Genomic DNA, 10,184 nt, shown 5'->3' with positions numbered 1-10,184 from the left:
TTAAAGTTTCATTTTATTTTAGTCTCAACTAGACATATAACTATTTTAGATGTTGCATTAAAAAAATAGAAATATGGCTTTACATAATGGCTTTAGGAACACAAGCTGGAATTATCTGTGTCAACGTTATCGAGACATTGGGCAGCAGCTATTTAGATGCTGCTTTTCAAAAACAGCATCTGGAGACTGAATTTCTATTTCTCTTTGGCTTGCAAAAATCATTATTTTGCTGCTAAATATAGGCCTGTGCATAGTACACATTTAGAGTTTGGAGCTTTACCTTATAAGGTAAAAGTAGGTGTGGAAGTATTATAAAATAGATAGTGTGACAAATTCCACTCACACCAATAACAAGACCCAGATGTGCATGTTAAACTTCTCAAAGGCCAAACTTTAGGCACAGCACATGTTTAGCCAAGTCTCATTATTTCTGAGAATATCTCAGAGTTGTTAAAAGTTCTATTTTGGTGCATAAGGGATGAATCAATAAATGCTGGATTTTTAAAAGTAGCTTTTTATATATACTTCTCACAAGGTAATATATTACAAACTATCAAAATTTCTGACAGGGTCTCAGATCTGTACTGATATGCATGGTCTATGCCCACCTTTGTGGAAGTTTTGAAACCATTTCTCCTTAACAATTCTATTGTCTTTCTGAGAACGCACTGTTGAAGAATGAAGAAATCACTGATGCTAATTTGCAGTACCAAGTTGCAGATTTTTAACCTTATTAAACATAAAATTAAAAAGAAATATTCTGAAGTAAAAATTGGAACTGATAGTATCCTAGTCCAGTCATTTATATGCTCCTCTCCAGTACTCCTCAGTAGCTTACTGAGAGCACACTTTACGCCTGAAAGTACCTTTTAAGAACTTGCTGAAATGAACAAGGCATCTGTGTCTCTGTAGTTCTGTAGCTGATGGAAATTCTGCTGCCTTCATATCTAATTTTCACTGCTTTCAGTTTTCTTGGTTGGTTTTCAAGTGGTTGTTATTGAGTTGGTCATATAGACCTTGACCGTGTCTTTGAAGACCTGTGAAATAATCACTGAGGTGGTCAGTCTTGCTCATTTGCTGGTCATCACGTAGTTGATCATCAAAAGAAGGCAAGTCAGCACAACGGCCAGTTCCAGCAATTGCACAGCCTTAGCTCTCAACCCATAAACCGTCAAGTCTGCTAGAAGGAAGCCTTTGCTAAGAGACTCCATCAGGCAGTCTAACAAATGCAACCCCTTAATATTTACTTCTGAGAACCAGAAAATGTATCAATAAAAATGATCTCTGATATCTCCTGGACAGTCATTTTATTCCGGCAGTACACTGAATGTTTTACCAACTTTATCGAATTTAAATTTTTCAATAAACTCACTGTTCTGATCTCCCTTTACCACGGAGATACATGCAAGTGAAGTGATTCACATAAGGCTTCTCAGCTAAGTAAATAGCCAGGATTCAGAGTTGCTCAGGTCAGCACTCTTCTCTTTTGAAGGCAACCTCCCTTGTAGAGGGACATGATTCTCCCCTATTTATATTCCAGATATTTAGAAGGAAGGCTGTTGCCAGGAAGGTGTTAGGAAATTTGCCTAATGTGTACAAATCAGTCTTCGGCCTTGACAAACATCTAGCCCACATAAGTACTACAAGAACTGATATCTCATATACCATATAAAGCAGTGTTTTTTCATGTGAAACCTTCATAAGAGTGTACATCAATCATACCTTAATCAATCCCCTTCTCCCTCCCTCCCCAACTGCCCTCCCACACCCCTCCCCTTTGGTAACCACTAGTTCATTCTTGGAGTCTCTGAGTCTGCTGCCATTTTGTTCCTTCAGTTTTGCTTCACTGTTATACTCCACAAATGAGGAAAATAATTTGGCATTTCTCTTTCTCTACCTGGCTTATTTCACTGACAATAATGTCCTCCAGCTCCATCCATGTTGTTGCAAATGGTAGGATTTGTTTCTTTCTTATGGCTGAATGGTATTCCATTGTGTATATGTACCACATCTTCTTTATCCATTCACCTACTGATGGACACTTAGGTTACTTCCATATCTTGGCTATTGTAAACAGTGCTGCAATAAACATAGGGGTGCATATGTCTTTTTGAATCTGAGAAGTTGTATTCTTTGGGTAAATTCCAAGCAGTGGGTTTCCCAGGTCAAATGGTATTTCTATTTTTAGTTTTTTGAGGAAACTCCATATTACTTTCCACAATGGTTGAACTAGCTTACATTCCCACCATCAGTGTAGGAGGGTTCCCCTTTCTCCACATCCTCACCAGCATTTGTTGTTCTTTAGTCTTTTCGATGCTGGCCATCCTTACTGGTGTGAGGCGATATCCCATTGTGGTTTTAATTTGCATTTCTCTGATGACTAGCAATGTGGAGCATCTTTTCATGTGTCTATTGGCCATCTGAATTTCTTCTTTGGAGAACTGTCTCTTCATATCCTCTGCCCTCATAACAACTAATATGTTATCAATCATACTTCAATAAAAAATTTTTAAAAATAAAAAGTAAAGCCACCTAAAGAGGACAAAAACTATAAGACAGTAACATCACAAAATATCAAAGAATATTCATGCATATGTATGGGTGAAAAGGTACATTCTACCACGATCTGACCTTTATGTTTACCATAACTTCTTCCCCGTCCATCATATTTGTGACTGTTGAAGAAGATAGAGTTCTGTATGCTATTGTCCTCTTACTCACATGCTATGAGGATTTCTGATAATCAAAACATGGTATTGGACAACTGTTACATGTGCTTATGTCACACAGACAAGACCTTCGCGTGTTTATTTCTTTTGCCAGTCACTTCCAGAAATCTGTTCTAACAAGCAGCATAGTGACAAGTACAGGAAATGAATCACTAACCTTTTGAACTGCATCAATGTCTGTACCTAAAATTTAAAGCTGATACATGTTGAAGTACAAGCAAGTTTTTCAACTGGAAATGTTCACTACTAAATCAACTATTTTTAATTTGTATCCTGCTTTAATTTTGCTAATGGTCTAGGATCTAAGGAACTGTGATCCTTAATAAAAATTAATGTAAAAGTTGGGGGTTGGGAGATAGCTGTTATTGTCAAATTAGGCATTATTTTAAAGCAATACTTAGGAAATTCTTCTGAAATAATTTGGTGAAAATGTTACTAAGACAATGACATTTTGCTGTTCTGCAGATTCCTACAGAAAAAAATCCAGCTTTTCCCTGGAGGAAAGGTAAGGATAACATTGTCTTCATGCTTGATTTTCTCTTGACTTCCAAGAAGCTGTATTATGTCTGGAATTCCAAAGGAAAAAGGCATTTTTGTTTTTGAGGCAAATCCATTTTTATTTATATATTTCAGATTAAATAATTTAAATATGTGTTTTGAGAGTTAATTTTAAGTCAAACACATTGTTGATAACTCTAGTGGTAATAAACATTTCCAGGAAAAGACATTCCTTTTGAAAACAAAACTCCTTAAAATATCATGTGCTCTAGCTAATTTTGTACCAAAACAAAACACTGTTGTGAAAAAAATTTATAAAATATTTGGTAACAATACTGAAACCACCCTGTGGTAAAACAAAAAAAAAGAAATATTTCCTCACAATAGTTATTGTCAGTAATCAAGGGCCACCAAAGATCAGGTCACTTAGTTCTTGCCATGAGACAGTGGCTAACATTACAGCTTTGAAAATACGATGACATATTATAGTAATATATACAAATATTATATCCACACACATAAGTATATATAATTAAAGTAAGCTCCTATTTACCCTCTAAACTTTCATAACATAAAGGATTAATTTAATTGCCTGTCTGTTTGCATATAAAAGATAAAATGTACCTGAGTAACAATATTTCTTTCTCTAGAAACACTTGACTCCCTCACAAGATAAGGCTTATTCATTGTGATTATGTACATGGGTAGATGGATTATGGTACTAGAAGAAATTGTGACCATCTAAAGATATTACAGCTCTTACTCAGGATAAATTTTATCCAGAACATTCTAAGGATGATAATTATTCACCTACCTTTTCAACTACCTTGGAATTGGGAAAATATCATGGAAACGTTTCGATGAAGTTCTCAATTGTCAAATTTAACTAAATGCCAGAGCTAGTCTCTTTCAAAATTGTCAAACAGGGAATTTGTTTGAAATGTGCCTGAGTACCCCCGCCCACCTTGGCCCTTGACCTGGTTCCTAGACACAGACTTCCACAGTCCCCACTGTCCCCATCGATGGGTCTCCTAATACCCTTTGTGTGCAATTCTAGGCCAGCCCAGTTTCTACACCAATGCAGAAGGCAGGATATAATTCAAGGTCTCACCCTCAACCTACCTCAATTTGGGAATCTCTAAACTCACTCAAACTCCCAGATCAAGCACCTGAGGGCTCAATGCTCTAAAGTAGATTCCTTGAATCTCAGACTTCTACCACCAGGAATTGGAGATCTAGGTAATGAAGAACAACCTTTTCTGTTGAAGATGAAAGATAAATAATAGAGAGATAGAAAGACAGATATTTATCTTATATTCACATATGTGTATGTGTGTGTGAATGTATTTTAATTAGCTTGAAGCCATTAAAGAGTTAACAAGGTACCGAATCATGGAGCCTAGGTCCCAGAGAAGCGGGAAATACACAGAAGCAAGCCTGTCATTTTGAGGCTGCTCTTGCTGCCCCCAGGCATTTACCTATCCCGTTTTGGACAGAGTCCAGCTTTGGTCTGAACTTGCAGAGCCAAGAGGACAAAAGTTGAAGTCCAGATGTTCCATGAGTGGCAGCCCCGATAAATGCCCCCCATTTTGTATTGTGTCTCAAAGGTATTGCTTCTGAAGAGTAAGGGTGGATCAGAAGTAAATGGGCTCCCATGTGGACTGAAACTCACCTTCAAATCATGTACTGGCAGCACGCAATCAGGGCACTGGCAGCTCCCAGCTGAGGGAAGTTTTGCTGAAACCCCAGCAAATAGTTCCAGCACACCAGTCTTGAACAAGGTTTTCTGCTCACCCGTCCCCACCATGATTTCCTGCTTGACAAACTCAGTGCACCCTCTTCTCATCAGGATGCTTTGGCCAGTGGTATGGACCAAGTCTGGCCCAGGACAACCAGTGAACTTCTCTGCCACCCAGTGGGCCACACCCACACCGTCAGCCTGGGGGAGACGCTCTCCTTCCTAAGTATTTACTTTGCTTTTGTGCTGCCCGGTATTCTTAAGAATTCTCTTAGCAATTGTAGCAGGCAGTCACTAAATTGGCTCTAAATCACCCCACCTCCTGATTACCCTTGTGTAATCTCCTTCGCTAAAGTGTGGGCTGAACCTAATGACTTACCTTTGTGAACAGAATATAGAAAAAGTGATGGGGTGTCACTTGCCATTTTAGCCTACAAAAAAGACAGTCACTTCTCTCACTTACTCCCTTTTTTGCTTTCTCAGAGGCAAGCTCAGTGTCAGGTAGTGCTATGTAGGAGCGCACATGGCAAGAATCTAATGTGTCTAACTAGCAAGGACCTGTGGCCTGCCAGCAGCCACGTGAATGGCCTTGGAAGGGGGTCAGGTGGTACCTGCCACATGAATGAGCTGCAAGTGCATCCTCCTTCAGTCAAGTTGGAGATGACCACAGTCCCAGGTGATACCTCGCTATGGCCTTATGGGAGACCTGAGCCAGTATGGACCATCACCAGATCCTCTCCACTATATCTACTCCCTCTGTCTGGTATTTGGTGCCCAGACTCCATAGTGGAATCAATTCTTTCTGGCCCTGTAGCACCCTGAGGATTATCTTTACCTCCCCAACAGGAACACAAGCACATTAATTCCTGAACTCCAGACACTGGGAAGCCAGAGGGAAAGGTATGCCTTGGGTAGTGGTGAGAAAGAAAATTGGCAAAGCTTCACAGAAGTCCTGACGTCATCCCATATTATAAAGTCAATCCCATGTCACACCACCAATGTGTAAATCCCTTCCCATTGCAACAACGGAAAGATCTTTTTTCATGTAAGCCCTGGAAGAAAAGCTTATCAAAGACAGATGCTGCAATTTGCATTGGAAATTAAATTATTTATTTGTTCATTTATTTGGCATCAGTCCTCTCCATTATATCAGAGTAAGTAATGAAAGGGGGAAAAAACAGACAACAGTATTTCAATCTTGATGCATTCAGAGATAGCTATACCATGATATTTTATAATTTAACCACATTTTTCTATTCAATGATATGATAAACTGTTTACTGAAAGTGAGTTAACTTTCAAATATAAATAATATAATTGTAAAATGATACAACTACTATGGGAAATGGATTGTTAGTTCCTCAAAACACTAAAAATAGAACTACCATATTATCCTGCATTCCCATTTCTGGGTATATACCCAAAAGAATTAAAAGCAGTGTCTCAAAGAGATATTTATATATCTATGTTGGGGCTGCTATAATAAAATACTATAAATTGGTAGCTTATAAACAATAGAAATTGAGTGTCTGGTGAGAACCCACTTCCCGGTTCATGGACAGCCATCTTCTTGCTCTGTCCTTGCATGGCAGAAGGGGCAGGGAGCTCTCTGGAATGTGTTATAAGGGCTCCAATCCCATTCATGAGGGCTCCACCTCCCAAAGGCCCCCCAAATACCATCACACTGGGGATTAGGCTTCACCGTACGAATTTGGAGGGACACAGTCAGTCTACAGCACATGTTCCCTGCAACACTGTTCACAACAGCCAAGAAGTGGAAGCAACCTAAATGTCCATGGACACATGAATGGGTACACAAAACATAGTGTATGTATACACACACTAGACTATTACAGAATATTATCCAGCATTAAGAGGAAAACAAATCCTATCATATGCTACAACATGGAGGAACATTGAGGGCATTATGCTAAGTGAAATAAATCAGTCACAAAAAGACACTGTGTATAGTTCCACTTATATGATGTCTCTGAAGTAGTCAAATTCATAGAAACAAAGTAGAATAGTGGCCACCAGGGCCTTAGAAGAAGGGAAAAGGGAATTGTTTTTTAATGGGTATGGAGTTTCAGCTTCAAAAGATGAAAAAGTTCTGGAAATCTACTACACAATGTGAATACAGTTAATACTACCGAACTGTACACTGACAAATGATACAAATAATAAATTTTATGTTACATGTTTTTTCCTCAGCAACAACAAAATGATCAATGTAGATATTCAAAGGATTAACTACTCTCTGGATTCCCTGTTGCTATATGTATCCTGCCTGCCTCCTTGTCTGCTGCTAGCTACCCACTGCTTCCGTAGTGGGCCCTCAAAGCCAGCCTCACATGGCCTGGCTGCCCTCATAGGAAGCACATCTCCTGTAAGATTATGTGAGTAATTTCATTTGGAGAATCCATAGCTGATAAAGCCATTTCAGAATCCCTGTCTCCATAGGTAACAACAACTATTCTGCTTAGCAGGCCTGAAAGAGAAGAGGTCATTTCCTGTATATGCATCTTGAAAGAAGATGACTGAACCGGCCTTATGAAATTGGGTGCAACTTTGAAAGTGCTCATGATCCCTCACCTTGACAAAGGTATGCCATTACTCTGAGACATTTATTTTAGATCATGGAGATCAAATTATTCCTCTAATACAGTAAATAAACTTCCAGGAGAATCAGTGTATCCCTATACACTTCGGTTCAAATAGTTCTATTCTCCTACACCTAGACCTCAAAGGATAAGAAACTTCTTAAAGATGTCAACAGATTTTGACTGAAAAGATTTTCATTCAAATCTAGAGCTTAACTATTAGTAGAAATGAAGTAAATCTCACTCATGAAATAATACAATTGTTTAAAAACAAAACAAAACCTGCTATAGGAAATTCTCCATTTCTGTGTTTCTTACTGAGCATACTTTGTACGACCAAGAACTTTTCCTTTCTTTAAAGAAATAGCAACTCTCCTTTATTCAACAATGGATTGTTAAACCTTCACATTTGTCTTTCTCCTCTCTTTCTTTCTCTGACTATTTCATATTCTTTTGGACATATCACGAGGATATTAAAAGAATGGAAATAAGGAAAGTTAAAAACTAAGGATAGAGGAGATGGTCCATAAACTCATCATAAATTATATCCCAAATGAAATAACAGCCCCCAAAAGGAGTGCCTTACACATGGTAGAATTGTTCTAACATGAAATAGTTATAGCATTTTTCCCATGACTGAATGGTCTAAGAATAATTTACATAAATGTCAGCTGTGCACGGACAAACTGAGAAAGCACAGGTTGCGCTGCCTGCTTAATTGAAATTTCTAATACATTTAAAGTTGTGCCAAAGTGTGGTTGCGAACAGGCTTAAGGAGATTGTAGACCACGTTACACTCATTTTTTTTCTTTTATTGGCATTAATGTAAAAAGAAAATCAAAGAAGGGAATATAAAAATTACTTAAGCCATAAGCAGGGGAGCAAATCCTTTAATTAAATCCTTTAATTAAAGTAGACCATAGCTTTAGAGAGACAGAAACTTGAGGATTTAAAGTAGCTGAACTATGTTGTTTTCTTCAGACAGAAAAAAGACAGGGCAGCCTTCCTGTGTCTTGTATTTTCTGTAAGTAGAAAACAACTAATCATGTCTTTTTTCTACTTACTATAAGTGTATCAGATTTTCCTAACTTTAGGGATATGAACTAACTAGGCACTATCAAGCAACCAACAATAGCATGTTAAATCTTAAGTTCTCTCATTTATAAGCACTCCTCTAATTTATGAATCATGTTTCAGTTCCAGAAGCTGATAATATACATAAGTTGATAAACAGAAATTATGTCTTAATGAAACCTTTAATAGGAATAGTGTCCAAACTCAAACTATTCAAATTTTGCTACCTTAGAAGAATGAATGCATTCTACAAAAGGCCCTGTTAAGCATGAAGTACAGAGATGCAAACGTTTGTCAAAACTCTTCAAACTATCCACTTACAGCCTGTCCATTTCTTACATAAATTATACCTTAATTTAAAAAATTTTTTTAAAGCATCCTTAATCATAAGGCCCAAAGAGCTACAGTTACTTAATGAGAAAGAAAAATCCAAGAAACAGAAATGCTTGTGCTGTTTGCTATTGATTTGTGCCATCACTTTAAATCTTCTTTATGCTCTTACTTCAACCACTGTTTGATCATTGGATCTGTTCCTAGGGGAATGTGTGGAGAAGCAATTGAACCAACTCTTTCTGTGTTTTTCACACACCTTGTCCCTCAGCATTCATGATATAAAGAATGCAAGTAGAGTTCCAAGGGTACATTCATATCAAGGGGATTACATGAAAGTATTAGCTTTTTTGGTGGCTAAAAAGTCTTCTCTTTGTTCTTTTACCAGGGGAAAAGGTTTGCTTTGGGTGAGCTCCCTATGGCAAACCTCTTTGAGGAAGGAATTCTGAAGTGCATTCAGCCATGGCTCCGTGACCTTCTAGTTAAAGCATTTAAAAGGGATAGTGGGACATTGTCCTTCACCATGATTTCTGCCTTTGATGGGCAATCTTAGCCAATCTGGGATTTTAATACACTTCTAGGACACTTCAGAAAGTGTCTTCGTAACAGCAAGTTTGTGAAAGATTCCACATCTACTAAGTCAAAAAAAAAAAAAGGCTTTCATAAATGCTAAATGCAAAATCAGTTCAAACCCAAAAGTTTTCTGGAAAGGATTTTTAAATTTGATACAATACAATTTTTTGCTCATATTTACAAATAAAATTTACATAAAATTTTATTGGTAAATTTACAAGTATATCGGTAAAGGGTTTCAAGTCATAAGGTGCAAAACCTTGTATCTCTAGTAGTATTGCCCAAGACATGAGTAGAGGAAATAAAAAAAAAAGAAGAGAAAAACAGTCTAGCATAAGATCTGTTCTCACTTTTCTGCTCTTCAGGCCACTCTTACAGGTCTGTCAAACTGATACACTAGAGGAAGAACTTTAGAAATCATCTAATCCACTCCATTTTACAAAAGGGGAAACTGAGGCTCAATTTCTTGTGACTTGATTAAGTTCATTCATGAGGATCAAATAATAAATCCTCCACATAGTTACCTTTATATTTTCATTCAAATAAAGGTTAAGGTTCAATTCAGTATTATTGGTGTCTAAAACACTGCTTTCTCAAAATAAAAAAATCTGTTTAGAGTTGATGCAATTAAATTAATCAAAA

The sequence above is a fragment of the Manis pentadactyla genome, chromosome 17 (genome assembly GCF_030020395.1).
Source record: "Manis pentadactyla isolate mManPen7 chromosome 17, mManPen7.hap1, whole genome shotgun sequence".
In the NCBI taxonomy this organism is placed as follows: Eukaryota; Metazoa; Chordata; class Mammalia; order Pholidota; family Manidae; genus Manis; species Manis pentadactyla.
This window is presented reverse-complemented; position numbering follows the sequence as displayed.